Source organism: Aotus nancymaae, unplaced genomic scaffold (assembly GCF_030222135.1).
Source record: "Aotus nancymaae isolate 86718 unplaced genomic scaffold, 86718_ANA_hifiasm-v0.15.2.pri h1tg000108l, whole genome shotgun sequence".
Classification (NCBI taxonomy): domain Eukaryota; kingdom Metazoa; phylum Chordata; class Mammalia; order Primates; family Aotidae; genus Aotus; species Aotus nancymaae.
In genome coordinates, this window is record NW_026988523.1 from 40,169,977 (window position 1) to 40,190,500 (window position 20,524).

Here is a 20,524-nt window from a genome sequence, read left to right on the forward strand (position 1 = left end):
AGCTGTGAAGCTGATGTGGCGCAGGTGGCGTCAGGGAAGCCAAAAGGACAAATGGGTGGAGGCAGGCGGGGAGGCTTCTGGCCTCATTGGAGGCGGCCGGGGTTTGTGGCTGGGGCGAGGGAGAAATGATCCAGGCTGGTGGCCGAAACCGGAGGAGTGAAGGCGCCGGGCAGTTGCCAGGCGGAGCCAAAGAAGGAAGACTTCCCTGACCGGGAATCGAACCCGGGCCGCGGCGGTGAGAGCGCCGAATCCTAACCACTAGACCACCAGGGAGGTTCGGCCGCCTGTCCAGGCTTGCGCCTCCTGGCCCCAGTGCCTATGGCCCCAGCACTGGGCGCTACCTTGGCACCTGTCCCCTGCTTGGGTTTAAAACAAACACCCACCGCCAGCCCCCGCCGACGCCGACGCTGCGCCCGCGGCAACCCGCCTGCCCCAGCAGCTCTGGTCCTGTTCGCAGCCCACCCTCCAAACGCCACCACCTCCTTCCCCGGGCGCACACGCGTGCAGCCAGAGGCTAAGCCTGGACACGACGCGGGCTCCGCGGCGCGATACCCCTGCAAAAGGTGGGCTGCTGCGTTGGCCGGGAATCGAACCCGGGTCAACTGCTTGGAAGGCAGCTATGCTCACCACTATACCACCAACGCCGCACGGCACGGGTAGCCACGCCACGCCGGCCCGGGGCTCCCACGAGCGAGCGCGCCTCATAAGGCCGGCGCAGCCCGGCTGGACGCTGCGTCCCTCTGTCTGTCCGTCCGTCTGTCCGTCCGACCGCCCGGCCGCCGCCCTCCGCGTTGCCACAGCGCCGCCTAAGGCTGCCCCGCGCCCCTCCGGAGCGTGGCTGCTCGGGTCGGACCCCCTGCCTGCCTGCCTGCCACTGGGGGCGCTCTCTCTCCCTCGCCGCCCGGGGCCGCCAGAGCCCTTCTCCACCAGGTGCCCGGCGGGGCCACAGCCGCTGCGCACCCACAGGGTCCTCACTCCTCCGCCTCCCACCGGGCCGCGGGCCCCGGGCCCCGTGCGAGGCAGGGAGCCTCTTCCGACAGCCACTTTGGGCCGGCCGCTCGTTGGGCGCCGTGGGGGCGAGAGGAGGTCGCCACCGTGTGGCGACTAAGCGGCCGGTGACAAGAAAAGGCAAGAGGTGCGGGGGGCCACGGGGGCTCAGGGGGCAAAGGGGACCACGGGGTGCAAGGGGCCAGGCTGTCCGGGCCCGAGCTGGCGCCCTGCGGCTAGCTGGGGGGCGGAGGGAGGATAGGGTGGGCACAAAGGCTGGGTCCGAGGCGGCGGCCCAAAAAGGACTGCTGCCTCCCCGTCGGGGAATCGAACCCCGGTCTCCCGCGTGACAGGCGGGGATACTCACCACTATACTAACGAGGACGACGGCGACAGCCGCCGGGACGCCACACCCCACTCCGACCGCGGACACCGAGCCCTGCCTTGATCCCCTCCGCCGACCGACCGCAGGGGCCCGCCCGGCACGTGCCCGCCCGCTGTCCGACACCCGACACCCGTCACCGGTGGCGCGACCTAACCCGACACCCAACAAAGCACCCTGCGATCCCACCCGGATCCAGACCGGGACCCCGACAGCTACCCGAGTGGCGTCGAACCTCCCCGCGCGCCCTGTCTGCTGTCTCCAACGCGGGGATCGCGACAGGAGGAAGAGGCGAGGGCGAAACCGCCAGGCCGCTGCTCCCAGAACGTGGTGGGCGCGCGCCCTGCGGGGGTCCCGCCGGCGGAGGCCCGGGGGCGGGGGCGGGGGCGTGCAGGGGCGGCCGGCACCCCGCGGACCGTTTGGGTCCGGGGTAGGGACGCCGGGGCGTCCGCGCCAGAGCCAGCCGGTTGCGTTCACTCGGCGCCCGCTCCGCCCGCGCGGTCCGTCGGTTGCGCACCGAACGCACCGGCCAACGGCGCCGGCTCCCAGGCACGCGAACGGGGACGCGCCACGGCGCGCCGTCAGGATGGCCGAGCGGTCTAAGGCGCTGCGTTCAGGTCGCAGTCTCCCCTGGAGGCGTGGGTTCGAATCCCACTCCTGACAAGCGGACCTTTTGGCCCGCCCACCGCAACCCCGGACCACCTCGCCTCGGCTGCCGCCTTGAGCCCTTGCCCGCGCTCCAAAACTCCAGCCCGCTTCAAGCAAGCCTCCGAAGCGCAGCCGCTTCTCAGGCACGTCCGTTCTTCCTGCCTGCCCACCCACCCATCGGCAGTCACGGAAACAGCCCAGGACTGTGCGCCAGCGCTCCGGACCCTCTACCAATTGCCCTTCCGGCAGACGCGCTCCCCACCCCGTCACGTGCCCTCTTACCAGGTCCAAACACACCGAGCGACCGCGAACGCCCTCCTGGCTCTTCCCTGCAGGTTTCCTCCGTCGGCCTTCTCCTCAATCGCCCTAACAGACACAGGCCTGATTCTCTCGCCTTCCTCCTTTTCCCTCCTTCCTCCCGCCGCCCAGCGCCCACCGCCCAGCGCCCACCGCCCACCGCTCACCGCCCTCGACCCGCCGCCTTGAATCGCCGCTGCGCTGCCCAGAGGCGTCCGGAGTGCACCGCCCGCCCGTTTGCACCCTCCAACTTCTGCCCGCTGAGCAGCAGCGACTCGCTCGTGGAGCCCCGCGCACTTCTGCAACCAGAGGCGCGCCATCCAACATCCTGTCCTCGCCTCCAACCCCTCGGCCCCCGCCTGCCCATTCCATTCTCCTGACACCCTACCCAGGTCGCCGATCCCACCGCGCTAACTGTGCTCCCTTCCCTGTGGGGCCCTAACTGCTAACACCTGCCTGCAGGCGGTCCTCCTGCAGCCCGCACGCCTGCGGGCCAGCGGCGGCGGGATCCCTGCACACTCGCCTGGCAGGCGAGCCCAAACCCGGAAACATAGCCCATGAGGAATCCCGGTGGAAGCTTTAGATCCCGCCCACCGGCCCACAGAGGCCAGGCCCCGCGGGGACCAGCTCTGTGCCACACCGCATTTCCACGTGGGAAACCGCGACCTGGGCCGTCCCAGCCACACCCAGCGCGCCTTCTCCCGGGTCAGCAGCTGCGGCTCTGCCAAAGCGCTCATCTGCTGCTTTGTGGCGCTCAGGCCTCCCTACCGGCCCATCGGGGTCCCGCACCATGTATCAGCCAGTGCGGGGGTGGGGGGCCTGTTCAGAGCGCAGAAGCGAGGCTCTCACGGACTTGGTCGGCGTTTCTGAGCCACACGCAGCGGCTGCGAGACCCGTGACCTTTCAGCGCCCCCTCTCGCTGACACCCCCACCCCCCCACCCCGGCGGAGGGCCAGCCCGGCGGGAAAAGGACTTTGGGTCTGGGCCGGGGATCCGCGCTCAGCAAGGCCCGCCACAGCGCACCTGCCCACCTGAGCCATCGGGCGCAGGCCAGGGCTGGTCTTCTTCCTGACGACCCTGGCGGCAGGGAAAGTGCAAGATGGGTCGACTTGGCCTCTCTCCTTCCGCCTGTTTCGCCCATGGCCCCTCGAAGTGACGTGACGTGACGGGAGCCTCCCCTTCTGCTCGCCCCATAGGGCCAGCCTCTCGTGGACGCTACAGCGGGGCACACGCCCGCGGCACGGTGTGACCAGTGAAGGGCGGCTGATGGCGAGCGCCCCTGTGCCAGCTACCGTCGGCGCCTTTCATCGGTGCATGGGTGGTTCAGTGGTAGAATTCTCGCCTGCCACGCGGGAGGCCCGGGTTCGATTCCCGGCCCATGCAGCGCGATGTCCCATTTTGGTGCTGCAGCACCGACGTATAGCTGCGCTCCCCTCTGCCGCCTGCTCACACTCGGGGCGCTAGAGCGTGTCCTGCCCCGGCCCTGCTTCCACGCGGGATCCGCCTCTGCCCACTCCCCGGACCTTCTCTGGACTAATGGATGACGCCACCACGCCCTACACCACCTCCATAACGACACCCCCTCCGAACCCAAGAGTGCGCCAGAAACCAGCCTTTGGCAGCCTCCTGGTCCCGTTTCTCTTCACTGCCCTGCCACCGCCTCTGTCCCACGCACTTCACTTCAAGGAATGCCTCCAGGCAGCATGAGCTTGCGGTCGCTCGCCCCACTTCTCTTCACTTTTCACCACGACTACCCCTCTCTCTCTCTCTCTCTCTCTCTCTCTCTCTCTCTCTCCCCCCACCCCCCCACGCCCCATCTCCTCTGACTCTCTCTCCACCGCTGGCTCCCCACGTCTAGAAAATCATGCCATCGATGCCCTTCTGGTAGCGAGGAAGTCGCGACTTGGAGTAGAGAAACATCACGTTCCCCTGCACGGGGGTGGGGGAGCGGGTCACACGGTCCCAAATGCCACCCCACCACTAAACGCGTGGCACCTGCACAGCCTCCATTCACCGTGTTCCAGACATGGCACACTCTCTGTCCTTATGAGGCTCACGCGGCAACCCCACCGCCATCACGCCTCTCCCAACCTAACCCCCATCCACCACTTGAGTCCAGGATCCTGCCTTGCTGCTGTCGCTAGGACGTCTTTCCATCTTAGCCCCCGACACATACATGCCCGAGACGTGAATGTGCGTCCTGAAGGCGGCTTACTTATGTCTGCGGTCCAGGTGCATTCCCTACTCCTTTGGGACCTGGGACATGGTCCCCAGTCGCTCTGTCATGCTGTCTGTCCCACCCTTGGCTGCTTGCCCCTTCACCCCAGCCCCACTCCATACTCTGACCCCCTGGCCCAACAGCATCCGTCTCCCCCGACGGGGGTCCCCTTGACCACACCGACTTCATTCTTGCCCAGCCCAGAGCCCAGACAGACCAACCCACTGAAAATCTACCGCTCCTTCCAGCCTCCAGGCTCAGCCTTCCCTCCCTCAGCTCTATCTCCCCCCACCCAACATGTTCTTACACACACACACACACACACACACACACACACACCCCAGCGCAGCCAACTCTCTCTCTGGCTGCCAGTGCCTCTCTCTCACACGACTCACATCCCCCAGTCCTGGTTTCCTTCAGGCTCTTCAGACACACGCCGGCTCCGCCACCACCTGGGATCCCTCAGACCGCACACGCCACCTGAGATGTGCCTCAACGCCCCAGGCATCGGCACAACCTCCGTGTGACTGGACCGCCTCGTTCCCAGACCTTGGCAGCCAGCCTGTGCACCACCCAGACACCCTGGACTCCTTCTCCTGCCTCCCAGTCCGCGGTCGGCATGCTTCTGTCCTTGCCTTGGTGTCGGCCCCTAGTCCCGTGCTGGGGTGGTTGCCAGCCACGGGAACGCACACCTTTGTCCGTCACTGTCACGCACTGACACACACCCACATCTCGCTGGGAAGCAAGCTGGCCTCCCGTGGGGATGCCAAGGCTCTCTCTCCCCAACAGGGTCTGGTCTCTGCAGGCGATCCGACTTTGCCAATATCACCTGAATGTCAAGGGACAGGCTTGGGCGGTTGGTGACCTCTACTTTGCCCCCAAGGAAAGTTTTGGCAGGGAGTTGACTGAGCTCTGCCATTGACTTGGGGGATCGGCCAAGCTCCAAGGTCGATACCGCGCTGGACAGAGGCTGGGACAACTGGGCTGATCGGTGTGAAGGAGAGGATGGGAAGACATTCCACAGCAAATCTAGGCGCTGGGGATGTGCGCCATCTCCGTGTTTTCCTTGCCAGCTGGGGAGAAGTTAGAGAGCGTGGGTGAAGAAATGGGAAACCAACGTCCGCTACAAGTCTATCCTGAACCCCAACTTTCCACGTGCGCTTTGGTCAGCTTGGCTGCTGGGTTTTTCCCACCAGCTCCTGCATCTGCATGCTTCAACGCCCGTGGCCAGGTTGGTCTAACTAGTGGGACCTCTCAAGCGTCATCGTCACATCCAGAACAGGCGAGAAACTCAAACACGTCAACAGTGAGGGGGAGCATGTGTACACACACACACACAAAAACCTCCCCCCCAAAACACACACACCAACAGGCACCCGTCGGGCCACGCGCACGCCATCTGATCCCATTGGAACGTGGGCAGAGAACACACAGGAATGGCCCACCAACGGGTGTATGAAGAGAAAATGCTCAGCCTCGGCAATCTTCGGGGAAATGCCAATGGAAACCACGAGGAGCAGTCATCAACCCCGCTTAGGATGGCTGTCGTTAAACCCGCAGGGAAAATAACCCATCCCGACGAGGAGGTGGACAAAAGGGAAGAATCAGGCACCGTCGGTGGAAAGGTAAATAAGGACGGCCACCCTGAAAAGCAGCATGGAGATTTCTCCAAACGAAACACAGCAAACTGACAAACAAAGGAAACCGCACCTCCACCCTAGCCTTCCGTCTCCTCCAGCCCCTCCCACGCACACAACCACAGGTAGAGCTACGGCTGCCTCCGGCAATCCCACGGGTGGGTATTTATCCAAAGCACAAGGAAATCCGAATATCAGAGGGATACCCGCACCCCCATGTGTAATGCAGCGCTGTTCGCAATTGTAGAAACATCGAATCAACCTAAGAGTCCATCAGTTGGGAAATGGATTAAAGAAATGTGGCGGGGCGGGGGGGTGAGGGCAGCAAATCCTAGTGCCATGTGTGTACCTATGCAACAATCTTGCATGTTCTTCACATGTACCCGAAAACCTAAAATTAAATGTATAATTTAATTTAAATGAATTAAATGAAAAAATGAATATATGTAACTAAAAGTATAATTGGATTGTTTGTGACATAAAGAATAAATGTTTGAGGGGATGGATATCCCATTTATTGATACAGGCATGCAATGCATGACAGTAATCATTATCGATGATTGGATAATGATATAAATAATGATTGGATAATCATATGCATGCCTGTATCAAAATATCTCATGCAACCCATAAATATATATACCTACTACGTATCCACAAAAATTAAAAAAATAAATAAATAATTTAAAAACCTACAAAGAAAAATAAAAGAAAATAAAGAAACGTGGCATCTAAACAGCAGGGAATACTACTTGGCCTTGAAACAGAACGAATCCTCTCCTTTGCAGCAACACAGATGGAGCTGGAGGTCACGATGCAACGTCAAGTGAGCCGGGAAGAGAAAGACAGAGATGGCAGGTCCTTACTCCTACCGTGGGAGCTCAAAAAGTCCACCTCGTGGAGGTAGAGCATAGAACGATAGGAACCAGGGGCCGGAGAGGGCGTGTGGGAGACTGGGGTGAAGAGAGGTTGGAGGAAAGGGGTACGAGCCTGTGGTTCGATGGAAGGAATACGTTCTAATGTTCCATCGCAGCGTAGGGCGACTATAGCTAACGGCGATGTATGAGTGTGTGTTTCCAAAGGGCTGGAAGACAGCGCCTGTGATGTTCCCAACAGGGAGAGCTGATAGATACCGACGGGACGGATGCCCTACATGCCCTCAGTTGATCATCCATCACTCCACAATCTACACGTGTTCCCACATATCACAGGAATCCCAACGATAACCCATCCGCACGAAGAAAATCATAATCGTGCTGAAAGAGGGATTGTCACAGCTCTGCCTCCCCGGCGCCATGGCCCGTGGTCTGAGCTCAAGATTCACTGCCATCCTTATCAAAGCCGCTCATGCGCGTGGAGCCCAATCAGGGACTCCGGCCCGCTCAGGGCCTGGCAGGCCGTGGCAAAGCCAGTGCGCTGGCTGGCATGAGTGGCCGTTGCAGGTGGTCCAACCCTGAGGTGCAGATCCCCTGCGGTTGACAGAGAAGTGGCCCGTCAGCACCCCCCCAATCCCCCCCGGGCTTGGATTGGCAGAAGCCTTGCTGCTAGAGAGTCCTGGCCCATTCCGTGGCAAGATGCCACTGAGAGTGTGTGGTGCCGGTGGTGGTGGCGGCGGCGACGGCGGCGGCGGCGGGTCTCCTGGCGACCACGGGAGGAGAAAGCCTGTCCTGGCCAGTGGGCTTTGCCACCGAGGCAGAATGGGAGCGAGGCCAGCACCCGACAAGGAAGAGCTGTGAAGCTGATGTGGCGCAGGTGGCGTCAGGGAAGCCAAAAGGACAAATGGGTGGAGGCAGGCGGGGAGGCTTCTGGCCTCATTGGAGGCGGCCGGGGTTTGTGGCTGGGGCGAGGGAGAAATGATCCAGGCTGGTGGCCGAAACCGGAGGAGTGAAGGCGCCGGGCAGTTGCCAGGCGGAGCCAAAGAAGGAAGACTTCCCTGACCGGGAATCGAACCCGGGCCGCGGCGGTGAGAGCGCCGAATCCTAACCACTAGACCACCAGGGAGGTTCGGCCGCCTGTCCAGGCTTGCGCCTCCTGGCCCCAGTGCCTATGGCCCCAGCACTGGGCGCTACCTTGGCACCTGTCCCCTGCTTGGGTTTAAAACAAACACCCACCGCCAGCCCCCGCCGACGCCGACGCTGCGCCCGCGGCAACCCGCCTGCCCCAGCAGCTCTGGTCCTGTTCGCAGCCCACCCTCCAAACGCCACCACCTCCTTCCCCGGGCGCACACGCGTGCAGCCAGAGGCTAAGCCTGGACACGACGCGGGCTCCGCGGCGCGATACCCCTGCAAAAGGTGGGCTGCTGCGTTGGCCGGGAATCGAACCCGGGTCAACTGCTTGGAAGGCAGCTATGCTCACCACTATACCACCAACGCCGCACGGCACGGGCAGCCACGCCACGCCGGCCCGGGGCTCCCACGAGCGAGCGCGCCTCATGAGGCCGGCGCAGCCCGGCTGGACGCTGCGTCCCTCTGTCTGTCCGTCCGTCTGTCCGTCCGTCCGTCCGTCCGTCCGTCCGTCCGACCGCCCGGCCGCCGCCCTCCGCGTTGCCGCAGCGCCGCCTAAGGCTGCCCCGCGCCCCTCCGGAGCGTGGCTGCTCGGGTCGGACCCCCTGCCTGCCTGCCTGCCACTGGGGGCGCTCTCTCTCCCTCGCCGCCCGGGGCCGCCAGAGCCCTTCTCCACCAGGTGCCCGGCGGGGCCACAGCCGCTGCGCGCCCACAGGGTCCTCACTCCTCCGCCTCCCACCGGGCCGCGGGCCCCGGGCCCCGTGCGAGGCAGGGAGCCTCTTCCGACAGCCACTTTGGGCCGGCCGCTCGTTGGGCGCCGTGGGGGCGAGAGGAGGTCGCCACCGTGTGGCGACTAAGCGGCCGGCGACAAGAAAAGGCAAGAGGTGCGGGGGGCCACGGGGGCTCAGGGGGCAAAGGGGACCACGGGGTGCAAGGGGCCAGGCTGTCCGGGCCCGAGCTGGCGCCCTGCGGCTAGCTGGGGGGCGGAGGGAGGATAGGGTGGGCACAAAGGCTGGGTCCGAGGCGGCGGCCCAAAAAGGACTGCTGCCTCCCCGTCGGGGAATCGAACCCCGGTCTCCCGCGTGACAGGCGGGGATACTCACCACTATACTAACGAGGACGACGGCGACAGCCGCCGGGACGCCACACCCCACTCCGACCGCGGACACCGAGCCCTGCCTTGATCCCCTCCGCCGACCGACCGCAGGGGCCCGCCCGGCACGTGCCCGCCCGCTGTCCGACACCCGACACCCGTCACCGGTGGCGCGACCTAACCCGACACCCAACAAAGCACCCTGCGATCCCACCCGGATCCAGACCGGGACCCCGACAGCTACCCGAGTGGCGTCGAACCTCCCCGCGCGCCCTGTCTGCTGTCTCCAACGCGGGGATCGCGACAGGAGGAAGAGGCGAGGGCGAAACCGCCAGGCCGCTGCTCCCAGAACGTGGTGGGCGCGCGCCCTGCGGGGGTCCCGCCGGCGGAGGCCCGGGGGCGGGGGCGGGGGCGTGCAGGGGCGGCCGGCACCCCGCGGACCGTTTGGGTCCGGGGTAGGGACGCCGGGGCGTCCGCGCCAGAGCCAGCCGGTTGCGTTCACTCGGCGCCCGCTCCGCCCGCGCGGTCCGTCGGTTGCGCACCGAACGCACCGGCCAACGGCGCCGGCTCCCAGGCACGCGAACGGGGACGCGCCACGGCGCGCCGTCAGGATGGCCGAGCGGTCTAAGGCGCTGCGTTCAGGTCGCAGTCTCCCCTGGAGGCGTGGGTTCGAATCCCACTCCTGACAAGCGGACCTTTTGGCCCGCCCACCGCAACCCCGGACCACCTCGCCTCGGCTGCCGCCTTGAGCCCTTGCCCGCGCTCCAAAACTCCAGCCCGCTTCAAGCAAGCCTCCGAAGCGCAGCCGCTTCTCAGGCACGTCCGTTCTTCCTGCCTGCCCACCCACCCATCGGCAGTCACGGAAACAGCCCAGGACTGTGCGCCAGCGCTCCGGACCCTCTACCAATTGCCCTTCCGGCAGACGCGCTCCCCACCCCGTCACGCGCCCTCTTACCAGGTCCAAACACACCGAGCGACCGCGAACGCCCTCCTGGCTCTTCCCTGCAGGTTTCCTCCGTCGGCCTTCTCCTCAATCGCCCTAACAGACACAGGCCTGATTCTCTCGCCTTCCTCCTTTTCCCTCCTTCCTCCCGCCGCCCAGCGCCCACCGCCCAGCGCCCACCGCCCACCGCTCACCGCCCTCGACCCGCCGCCTTGAATCGCCGCTGCGCTGCCCAGAGGCGTCCGGAGTGCACCGCCCGCCCATTTGCACCCTCCAACTTCTGCCCGCTGAGCAGCAGCGACTCGCTCGTGGAGCCCCGCGCACTTCTGCAACCAGAGGCGCGCCATCCAACATCCTGTCCTCGCCTCCAACCCCTCGGCCCCCGCCTGCCCATTCCATTCTCCTGACACCCTACCCAGGTCGCCGATCCCACCGCGCTAACTGTGCTCCCTTCCCTGTGGGGCCCTAACTGCTAACACCTGCCTGCAGGCGGTCCTCCTGCAGCCCGCACGCCTGCGGGCCAGCGGCGGCGGGATCCCTGCACACTCGCCTGGCAGGCGAGCCCAAACCCGGAAACATAGCCCATGAGGAATCCCGGTGGAAGCTTTAGATCCCGCCCACCGGCCCACAGAGGCCAGGCCCCGCGGGGACCAGCTCTGTGCCACACCGCATTTCCACGTGGGAAACCGCGACCTGGGCCGTCCCAGCCACACCCAGCGCGCCTTCTCCCGGCTCAGCAGCTGCGGCTCTGCCAAAGCGCTCATCTGCTGCTTTGTGGCGCTCAGGCCTCCCTACCGGCCCATCGGGGTCCCGCACCATGTATCAGCCAGTGCGGGGGTGGGGGGCCTGTTCAGAGCGCAGAAGCGAGGCTCTCACGGACTTGGTCGGCGTTTCTGAGCCACACGCAGCGGCTGTGAGACCCGTGACCTTTCAGCGCCCCCTCTCGCTGACACCCCCACCCCCCCACCCCGGCGGAGGGCCAGCCCGGCGGGAAAAGGACTTTGGGTCTGGGCCGGGGATCCGCGCTCAGCAAGGCCCGCCACAGCGCACCTGCCCACCTGAGCCATCGGGCGCGGGCCAGGGCTGGTCTTCTTCCTGGCGACCCTGGCGGCAGGGAAAGTGCAAGATGGGTCGACTTGGCCTCTCTCCTTCCGCCTGTTTCGCCCATGGCCCCTCGACGTGACGTGACGGGAGCCTCCCCTTCTGCTCGCCCCATAGGGCCAGCCTCTCGTGGACGCTACAGCGGGGCACACGCCCGCGGCACGGTGTGACCAGTGAAGGGCGGCTGATGGCGAGCGCCCCTGTGCCAGCTACCGTCGGCGCCTTTCATCGGTGCATGGGTGGTTCAGTGGTAGAATTCTCGCCTGCCACGCGGGAGGCCCGGGTTCGATTCCCGGCCCATGCAGTGCGACGTCCCATTTTGGTGCTGCAGCACCGACGTATAGCTGCGCTCCCCTCTGCCGCCTGCTCACACTCGGGGCGCTAGAGCGTGTCCTGCCCCGGCCCTGCTTCCACGCGGGATCCGCCTCTGCCCACTCCCCGGACCTTCTCTGGACTAATGGATGACGCCACCACGCCCTACACCACCTCCATAACGACACCCCCTCCGAACCCAAGAGTGCGCCAGAAACCAGCCTTTGGCAGCCTCCTGGTCCCGTTTCTCTTCACTGCCCTGCCACCGCCTCTGTCCCACGCACTTCACTTCAAGGAATGCCTCCAGGCAGCATGAGCTTGCGGTCGCTCGCCCCACTTCTCTTCACTTTTCACCACGACTACCCCTCTCTCTCTCTCTCTCTCTCTCTCTCTCTCTCTCTCCCCCCACCCCCCCACGCCCCATCTCCTCTGACTCTCTCTCCACCGCTGGCTCCCCACGTCTAGAAAATCATGCCATCGATGCCCTTCTGGTAGTGAGGAAGTCGCGACTTGGAGTAGAGAAACATCACGTTCCCCTGCACGGGGGTGGGGGAGCGGGTCACACGGTCCCAAATGCCACCCCACCACAAAACGCGTGGCACCTGCACAGCCTCCATTCACCGTGTTCCAGACATGGCACACTCTCTGTCCTTATGAGGCTCACGCGGCAACCCCACCGCCATCACGCCTCTCCCAACCTAACCCCCATCCACCACTTGAGTCCAGGATCCTGCCTTGCTGCTGTCGCTAGGACGTCTTTCCATCTTAGCCCCCGACACATACATGCCCGAGACGTGAATGTGCGTCCTGAAGGCGGCTTACTTATGTCTGCGGTCCAGGTGCATTCCCTACTCCTTTGGGACCTGGGACATGGTCCCCAGTCGCTCTGTCATGCTGTCTGTCCCACCCTTGGCTGCTTGCCCCTTCACCCCAGCCCCACTCCATACTCTGACCCCCTGGCCCAACAGCATCCGTCTCCCCCGACGGGGGTCCCCTTGACCACACTGACTTCATTCTTGCCCAGCCCAGAGCCCAGACAGACCAACCCACTGAAAATCTACCGCTCCTTCCAGCCTCCAGGCTCAGCCTTCCCTCCCTCAGCTCTATCTCCCCCCACCCAACATGTTCTTACACACACACACACACACACACACACACACACCCCAGCGCAGCCAACTCTCTCTCTGGCTGCCAGTGCCTCTCTCTCACACGACTCACATCCCCCAGTCCTGGTTTCCTTCAGGCTCTTCAGACACACGCCGGCTCCGCCACCACCTGGGATCCCTCAGACCGCACACGCCACCTGAGATGTGCCTCAACGCCCCAGGCATCGGCACAACCTCCGTGTGACTGGACCGCCTCGTTCCCAGACCTTGGCAGCCAGCCTGTGCACCACCCAGACACCCTGGACTCCTTCTCCTGCCTCCCAGTCCGCGGTCGGCATGCTTCTGTCCTTGCCTTGGTGTCGGCCCCTAGTCCCGTGCTGGGGTGGTTGCCAGCCACGGGAACGCACACCTTTGTCCGTCACTGTCACGCACTGACACACACCCACATCTCGCTGGGAAGCAAGCTGGCCTCCCGTGGGGATGCCAAGGCTCTCTCTCCCCAACAGGGTCTGGTCTCTGCAGGCGATCCGACTTTGCCAATATCACCTGAATGTCAAGGGACAGGCTTGGGCGGTTGGTGACCTCTACTTTGCCCCCAAGGAAAGTTTTGGCAGGGAGTTGACTGAGCTCTGCCATTGACTTGGGGGATCGGCCAAGCTCCAAGGTCGATACCGCGCTGGACAGAGGCTGGGACAACTGGGCTGATCGGTGTGAAGGAGAGGATGGGAAGACATTCCACAGCAAATCTAGGCGCTGGGGATGTGCGCCATCTCCGTGTTTTCCTTGCCAGCTGGGGAGAAGTTAGAGAGCGTGGGTGAAGAAATGGGAAACCAACGTCCGCTACAAGTCTATCCTGAACCCCAACTTTCCACGTGCGCTTTGGTCAGCTTGGCTGCTGGGTTTTTCCCACCAGCTCCTGCATCTGCATGCTTCAACGCCCGTGGCCAGGTTGGTCTAACTAGTGGGACCTCTCAAGCGTCATCGTCACATCCAGAACAGGCGAGAAACTCAAACACGTCAACAGTGAGGGGGAGCATGTGTACACACACACACACAAAAACCTCCCCCCCAAAACACACACACCAACAGGCACCCGTCGGGCCACGCGCACGCCATCTGATCCCATTGGAACGTGGGCAGAGAACACACAGGAATGGCCCACCAACGGGTGTATGAAGAGAAAATGCTCAGCCTCGGCAATCTTCGGGGAAATGCCAATGGAAACCACGAGGAGCAGTCATCAACCCCGCTTAGGATGGCTGTCGTTAAACCCGCAGGGAAAATAACCCATCCCGACGAGGAGGTGGACAAAAGGGAAGAATCAGGCACCGTCGGTGGAAAGGTAAATAAGGACGGCCACCCTGAAAAGCAGCATGGAGATTTCTCCAAACGAAACACAGCAAACTGACAAACAAAGGAAACCGCACCTCCACCCTAGCCTTCCGTCTCCTCCAGCCCCTCCCACGCACACAACCACAGGTAGAGCTACGGCTGCCTCCGGCAATCCCACGGGTGGGTATTTATCCAAAGCACAAGGAAATCCGAATATCAGAGGGATACCCGCACCCCCATGTGTAATGCAGCGCTGTTCGCAATTGTAGAAACATCGAATCAACCTAAGAGTCCATCAGTTGGGAAATGGATTAAAGAAATGTGGCGGGGGGGGGGGGTGAGGGCAGCAAATCCTAGTGCCATGTGTGTACCTATGCAACAATCTTGCATGTTCTTCACATGTACCCGAAAACCTAAAATTAAATGTATAATTTAATTTAAATGAATTAAATGAATAAATGAATATATGTAACTAAAAGTATAATTGGATTGTTTGTGACATAAAGAATAAATGTTTGAGGGGATGGATATCCCATTTATTGATACAGGCATGCAATGCATGACAGTAATCATTATCGATGATTGGATAATGATATAAATAATGATTGGATAATCATATGCATGCCTGTATCAAAATATCTCATGCAACCCATAAATATATATACCTACTACGTATCCACAAAAATTAAAAAAATAAATAAATAATTTAAAAACCTACAAAGAAAAATAAAAGAAAATAAAGAAACGTGGCATCTAAACAGCAGGGAATACTACTTGGCCTTGAAACAGAACGAATCCTCTCCTTTGCAGCAACACAGATGGAGCTGGAGGTCACGATGCAACGTCAAGTGAGCCGGGAAGAGAAAGACAGAGATGGCAGGTCCTTACTCCTACCGTGGGAGCTCAAAAAGTCCACCTCGTGGAGGTAGAGCATAGAACGATAGGAACCAGGGGCCGGAGAGGGCGTGTGGGAGACTGGGGTGAAGAGAGGTTGGAGGAAAGGGGTACGAGCCTGTGGTTCGATGGAAGGAATACGTTCTAATGTTCCATCGCAGCGTAGGGCGACTATAGCTAACGGCGATGTATGAGTGTGTGTTTCCAAAGGGCTGGAAGACAGCGCCTGTGATGTTCCCAACAGGGAGAGCTGATAGATACCGACGGGACGGATGCCCTACATGCCCTCAGTTGATCATCCATCACTCCACAATCTACACGTGTTCCCACATATCACAGGAATCCCAACGATAACCCATCCGCACGAAGAAAATCATAATCGTGCTGAAAGAGGGATTGTCACAGCTCTGCCTCCCCGGCGCCATGGCCCGTGGTCTGAGCTCAAGATTCACTGCCATCCTTATCAAAGCCGCTCATGCGCGTGGAGCCCAATCAGGGACTCCGGCCCGCTCAGGGCCTGGCAGGCCGTGGCAAAGCCAGTGCGCTGGCTGGCATGAGTGGCCGTTGCAGGTGGTCCAACCCTGAGGTGCAGATCCCCTGCGGTTGACAGAGAAGTGGCCCGTCAGCACCCCCCCAATCCCCCCCGGGCTTGGATTGGCAGAAGCCTTGCTGCTAGAGAGTCCTGGCCCATTCCGTGGCAAGATGCCACTGAGAGTGTGTGGTGCCGGTGGTGGTGGCGGCGGCGACGGCGGCGGCGGCGGGTCTCCTGGCGACCACGGGAGGAGAAAGCCTGTCCTGGCCAGTGGGCTTTGCCACCGAGGCAGAATGGGAGCGAGGCCAGCACCCGACAAGGAAGAGCTGTGAAGCTGATGTGGCGCAGGTGGCGTCAGGGAAGCCAAAAGGACAAATGGGTGGAGGCAGGCGGGGAGGCTTCTGGCCTCATTGGAGGCGGCCGGGGTTTGTGGCTGGGGCGAGGGAGAAATGATCCAGGCTGGTGGCCGAAACCGGAGGAGTGAAGGCGCCGGGCAGTTGCCAGGCGGAGCCAAAGAAGGAAGACTTCCCTGACCGGGAATCGAACCCGGGCCGCGGCGGTGAGAGCGCCGAATCCTAACCACTAGACCACCAGGGAGGTTCGGCCGCCTGTCCAGGCTTGCGCCTCCTGGCCCCAGTGCCTATGGCCCCAGCACTGGGCGCTACCTTGGCACCTGTCCCCTGCTTGGGTTTAAAACAAACACCCACCGCCAGCCCCCGCCGACGCCGACGCTGCGCCCGCGGCAACCCGCCTGCCCCAGCAGCTCTGGTCCTGTTCGCAGCCCACCCTCCAAACGCCACCACCTCCTTCCCCGGGCGCACACGCGTGCAGCCAGAGGCTAAGCCTGGACACGACGCGGGCTCCGCGGCGCGATACCCCTGCAAAAGGTGGGCTGCTGCGTTGGCCGGGAATCGAACCCGGGTCAACTGCTTGGAAGGCAGCTATGCTCACCACTATACCACCAACGCCGCACGGCACGGGCAGCCACGCCACGCCGGCCCGGGGCTCCCACGAGCGAGCGCGCCTCATGAGGCCGGCGCAGCCCGGCTGGACGCTGCGTCCCTCTGTCTGTCCGTCCGTCTGTCCGTCCGTCCGTCCGTCCGTCCGTCCGTCCGACCGCCCGGCCGCCGCCCTCCGCGTTGCCACAGCGCCGCCTAAGGCTGCCCCGCGCCCCTCCGGAGCGTGGCTGCTCGGGTCGGACCCCCTGCCTGCCTGCCTGCCACTGGGGGCGCTCTCTCTCCCTCGCCGCCCGGGGCCGCCAGAGCCCTTCTCCACCAGGTGCCCGGCGGGGCCACAGCCGCTGCGCGCCCACAGGGTCCTCACTCCTCCGCCTCCCACCGGGCCGCGGGCCCCGGGCCCCGTGCGAGGCAGGGAGCCTCTTCCGACAGCCACTTTGGGCCGGCCGCTCGTTGGGCGCCGTGGGGGCGAGAGGAGGTCGCCACCGTGTGGCGACTAAGCGGCCGGCGACAAGAAAAGGCAAGAGGTGCGGGGGGCCACGGGGGCTCAGGGGGCAAAGGGGACCACGGGGTGCAAGGGGCCAGGCTGTCCGGGCCCGAGCTGGCGCCCTGCGGCTAGCTGGGGGGCGGAGGGAGGATAGGGTGGGCACAAAGGCTGGGTCCGAGGCGGCGGCCCAAAAAGGACTGCTGCCTCCCCGTCGGGGAATCGAACCCCGGTCTCCCGCGTGACAGGCGGGGATACTCACCACTATACTAACGAGGACGACGGCGACAGCCGCCGGGACGCCACACCCCACTCCGACCGCGGACACCGAGCCCTGCCTTGATCCCCTCCGCCGACCGACCGCAGGGGCCCGCCCGGCACGTGCCCGCCCGCTGTCCGACACCCGACACCCGTCACCGGTGGCGCGACCTAACCCGACACCCAACAAAGCACCCTGCGATCCCACCCGGATCCAGACCGGGACCCCGACAGCTACCCGAGTGGCGTCGAACCTCCCCGCGCGCCCTGTCTGCTGTCTCCAACGCGGGGATCGCGACAGGAGGAAGAGGCGAGGGCGAAACCGCCAGGCCGCTGCTCCCAGAACGTGGTGGGCGCGCGCCCTGCGGGGGTCCCGCCGGCGGAGGCCCGGGGGCGGGGGCGGGGGCGTGCAGGGGCGGCCGGCACCCCGCGGACCGTTTGGGTCCGGGGTAGGGACGCCGGGGCGTCCGCGCCAGAGCCAGCCGGTTGCGTTCACTCGGCGCCCGCTCCGCCCGCGCGGTCCGTCGGTTGCGCACCGAACGCACCGGCCAACGGCGCCGGCTCCCAGGCACGCGAACGGGGACGCGCCACGGCGCGCCGTCAGGATGGCCGAGCGGTCTAAGGCGCTGCGTTCAGGTCGCAGTCTCCCCTGGAGGCGTGGGTTCGAATCCCACTCCTGACAAGCGGACCTTTTGGCCCGCCCACCGCAACCCCGGACCACCTCGCCTCGGCTGCTGCCTTGAGCCCTTGCCCGCGCTCCAAAACTCCAGCCCGCTTCAAGCAAGCCTCCGAAGCGCAGCCGCTTCTCAGGCACGTCCGTTCTTCCTGCCTGCCCACCCACCCATCGGCAGTCACGGAAACAGCCCAGGACTGTGCGCCAGCGCTCCGGACCCTCTACCAATTGCCCTTCCGGCAGACGCGCTCCCCACCCCGTCACGCGCCCTCTTACCAGGTCCAAACACACCGAGCGACCGCGAACGCCCTCCTGGCTCTTCCCTGCAGGTTTCCTCTGTCGGCCTTCTCCTCAATCGCCCTAACAGACACAGGCCTGATTCTCTCGCCTTCCTCCTTTTCCCTCCTTCCTCCCGCTGCCCAGCGCCCACCGCCCAGCGCCCACCGCCCACCGCTCACCGCCCTCGACCCGCCGCCTTGAATCGCCGCTGCGCTGCCCAGAGGCGTCCGGAGTGCACCGCCCGCCCGTTTGCACCCTCCAACTTCTGCCCGCTGAGCAGCAGCGACTCGCTCGTGGAGCCCCGCGCACTTCTGCAACCAGAGGCGCGCCATCCAACATCCTGTCCTCGCCTCCAACCCCTCGGCCCCCGCCTGCCCATTCCATTCTCCTGACACCCTACCCAGGTCGCCGATCCCACCGCGCTAACTGTGCTCCCTTCCCTGTGGGGCCCTAACTGCTAACACCTGCCTGCAGGCGGTCCTCCTGCAGCCCGCACGCCTGCGGGCCAGCGGCGGCGGGATCCCTGCACACTCGCCTGGCAGGCGAGCCCAAACCCGGAAACATAGCCCATGAGGAATCCCGGTGGAAGCTTTAGATCCCGCCCACCGGCCCACAGAGGCCAGGCCCCGCGGGGACCAGCTCTGTGCCACACCGCATTTCCACGTGGGAAACCGCGACCTGGGCCGTCCCAGCCACACCCAGCGCGCCTTCTCCCGGCTCAGCAGCTGCGGCTCTGCCAAAGCGCTCATCTGCTGCTTTGTGGCGCTCAGGCCTCCCTACCGGCCCATCGGGGTCCCGCACCATGTATCAGCCAGTGCGGGGGTGGGGGGCCTGTTCAGAGCGCAGAAGCGAGGCTCTCACGGACTTGGTCGGCGTTTCTGAGCCACACGCAGCGGCTGCGAGACCCGTGACCTTTCAGCGCCCCCTCTCGCTGACACCCCCACCCCCCCACCCCGGCGGAGGGCCAGCCCGGCGGGAAAAGGACTTTGGGTCTGGGCCGGGGATCCGCGCTCAGCAAGGCCCGCCACAGCGCACCTGCCCACCTGAGCCATCGGGCGCGGGCCAGGGCTGGTCTTCTTCCTGGCGACCCTGGCGGCAGGGAAAGTGCAAGATGGGTCGACTTGGCCTCTCTCCTTCCGCCTGTTTCGCCCATGGCCCCTCGACGTGACGTGACGGGAGCCTCCCCTTCTGCTCGCCCCATAGGGCCAGCCTCTCGTGGACGCTACAGCGGGGCACACGCCCGCGGCACGGTGTGACCAGTGAAGGGCGGCTGATGGCGAGCGCCCCTGTGCCAGCTACCGTCGGCGCCTTTCATCGGTGCATGGGTGGTTCAGTGGTAGAATTCTCGCCTGCCACGCGGGAGGCCCGGGTTCGATTCCCGGCCCATGCAGTGCGACGTCCCATTTTGGTGCTGCAGCACCGACGTATAGCTGCGCTCCCCTCTGCCGCCTGCTCACACTCGGGGCGCTAGAGCGTGTCCTGCCCCGGCCCTGCTTCCACGCGGGATCCGCCTCTGCCCACTCCCCGGACCTTCTCTGGACTAATGGATGACGCCACCACGCCCTACACCACCTCCATAACGACACCCCCTCCGAACCCAAGAGTGCGCCAGAAACCAGCCTTTGGCAGCCTCCTGGTCCCGTTTCTCTTCACTGCCCTGCCACCGCCTCTGTCCCACGCACTTCACTTCAAGGAATGCCTCCAGGCAGCATGAGCTTGCGGTCGCTCGCCCCACTTCTCTTCACTTTTCACCACGACTACCCCTCTCTCTCTCTCTCTCTCTCTCTCTCTCTCTCTCTCTCTCTCTCTCTCTCTCTCTCTCCCCGCCCCCCCACGCCCCATCTCCTCTGACTCTCTCTCCACCGCTGGCTCCCCACGTCTAGAAAATCATGCCATCGATGCCCTTCTGGTAGCGAGGAAGTCGCGACTTGGAGTAGAGAAACATCACGTTCCCCTGCACGGGGGTGGGGGAGCGGGTCACACGGTCCCAAATGCCACCCCACCACTAAACGCGTGGCACCTGCACAGCCTCCATTCACCGTGTTCCAGACATGGCACACTCTCTGTCCTTATGAGGCTCACGCGGCAACCCCACCGCCATCACGCCTCTCCCAACCTAACCCCCATCCACCACTTGAGTCCAGGATCCTGCCTTGCTGCTGTCGCTAGGACGTCTTTCCATCTTAGCCCCCGACACATACATGCCCGAGACGTGAATGTGCGTCCTGAAGGCGGCTTACTTATGTCTGCGGTCCAGGTGCATTCCCTACTCCTTTGGGACCTGGGACATGGTCCCCAGTCGCTCTGTCATGCTGTCTGTCCCACCCTTGGCTGCTTGCCCCTTCACCCCAGCCCCACTCCATACTCTGACCCCCTGGCCCAACAGCAT

General features: G+C 64.0%; 14 non-coding genes across 14 annotated transcripts; 5 read left to right on the forward strand and 9 right to left on the reverse strand.

The window, feature by feature from the left end:
- Window positions 1-201: 201 nt before the first annotated feature.
- On the reverse strand, window positions 202-273 carry TRNAE-CUC (transfer RNA glutamic acid (anticodon CUC)). Its single transcript has one exon. It is a non-coding gene; the product is annotated as a tRNA-Glu (tRNA).
- Window positions 274-572: 299 nt separating this feature from the next.
- Window positions 573-644, reverse strand: TRNAG-UCC (transfer RNA glycine (anticodon UCC)). Its single transcript has one exon. It is a non-coding gene; the product is annotated as a tRNA-Gly (tRNA).
- Window positions 645-1,299: 655 nt separating this feature from the next.
- Window positions 1,300-1,371, reverse strand: TRNAD-GUC (transfer RNA aspartic acid (anticodon GUC)). Its single transcript has one exon. It is a non-coding gene; the product is annotated as a tRNA-Asp (tRNA).
- Window positions 1,372-1,949: 578 nt separating this feature from the next.
- Window positions 1,950-2,032, forward strand: TRNAL-CAG (transfer RNA leucine (anticodon CAG)). The gene has a single exon. It is a non-coding gene; the product is annotated as a tRNA-Leu (tRNA).
- A 6,066-nt stretch (window positions 2,033-8,098) lies between these two features.
- Window positions 8,099-8,170, reverse strand: TRNAE-CUC (transfer RNA glutamic acid (anticodon CUC)). The gene has a single exon. It is a non-coding gene; the product is annotated as a tRNA-Glu (tRNA).
- Window positions 8,171-8,469: 299 nt separating this feature from the next.
- Window positions 8,470-8,541, reverse strand: TRNAG-UCC (transfer RNA glycine (anticodon UCC)). The gene has a single exon. It is a non-coding gene; the product is annotated as a tRNA-Gly (tRNA).
- A 679-nt stretch (window positions 8,542-9,220) lies between these two features.
- TRNAD-GUC (transfer RNA aspartic acid (anticodon GUC)) lies at window positions 9,221-9,292 on the reverse strand. The gene has a single exon. It is a non-coding gene; the product is annotated as a tRNA-Asp (tRNA).
- A 578-nt stretch (window positions 9,293-9,870) lies between these two features.
- TRNAL-CAG (transfer RNA leucine (anticodon CAG)) lies at window positions 9,871-9,953 on the forward strand. Its single transcript has one exon. It is a non-coding gene; the product is annotated as a tRNA-Leu (tRNA).
- Window positions 9,954-11,542: 1,589 nt separating this feature from the next.
- Window positions 11,543-11,613, forward strand: TRNAG-GCC (transfer RNA glycine (anticodon GCC)). The gene has a single exon. It is a non-coding gene; the product is annotated as a tRNA-Gly (tRNA).
- A 4,397-nt stretch (window positions 11,614-16,010) lies between these two features.
- TRNAE-CUC (transfer RNA glutamic acid (anticodon CUC)) lies at window positions 16,011-16,082 on the reverse strand. The gene has a single exon. It is a non-coding gene; the product is annotated as a tRNA-Glu (tRNA).
- Window positions 16,083-16,381: 299 nt separating this feature from the next.
- On the reverse strand, window positions 16,382-16,453 carry TRNAG-UCC (transfer RNA glycine (anticodon UCC)). Its single transcript has one exon. It is a non-coding gene; the product is annotated as a tRNA-Gly (tRNA).
- A 679-nt stretch (window positions 16,454-17,132) lies between these two features.
- TRNAD-GUC (transfer RNA aspartic acid (anticodon GUC)) lies at window positions 17,133-17,204 on the reverse strand. The gene has a single exon. It is a non-coding gene; the product is annotated as a tRNA-Asp (tRNA).
- A 578-nt stretch (window positions 17,205-17,782) lies between these two features.
- Window positions 17,783-17,865, forward strand: TRNAL-CAG (transfer RNA leucine (anticodon CAG)). Its single transcript has one exon. It is a non-coding gene; the product is annotated as a tRNA-Leu (tRNA).
- A 1,589-nt stretch (window positions 17,866-19,454) lies between these two features.
- TRNAG-GCC (transfer RNA glycine (anticodon GCC)) lies at window positions 19,455-19,525 on the forward strand. Its single transcript has one exon. It is a non-coding gene; the product is annotated as a tRNA-Gly (tRNA).
- Window positions 19,526-20,524: the final 999 nt, after the last annotated feature.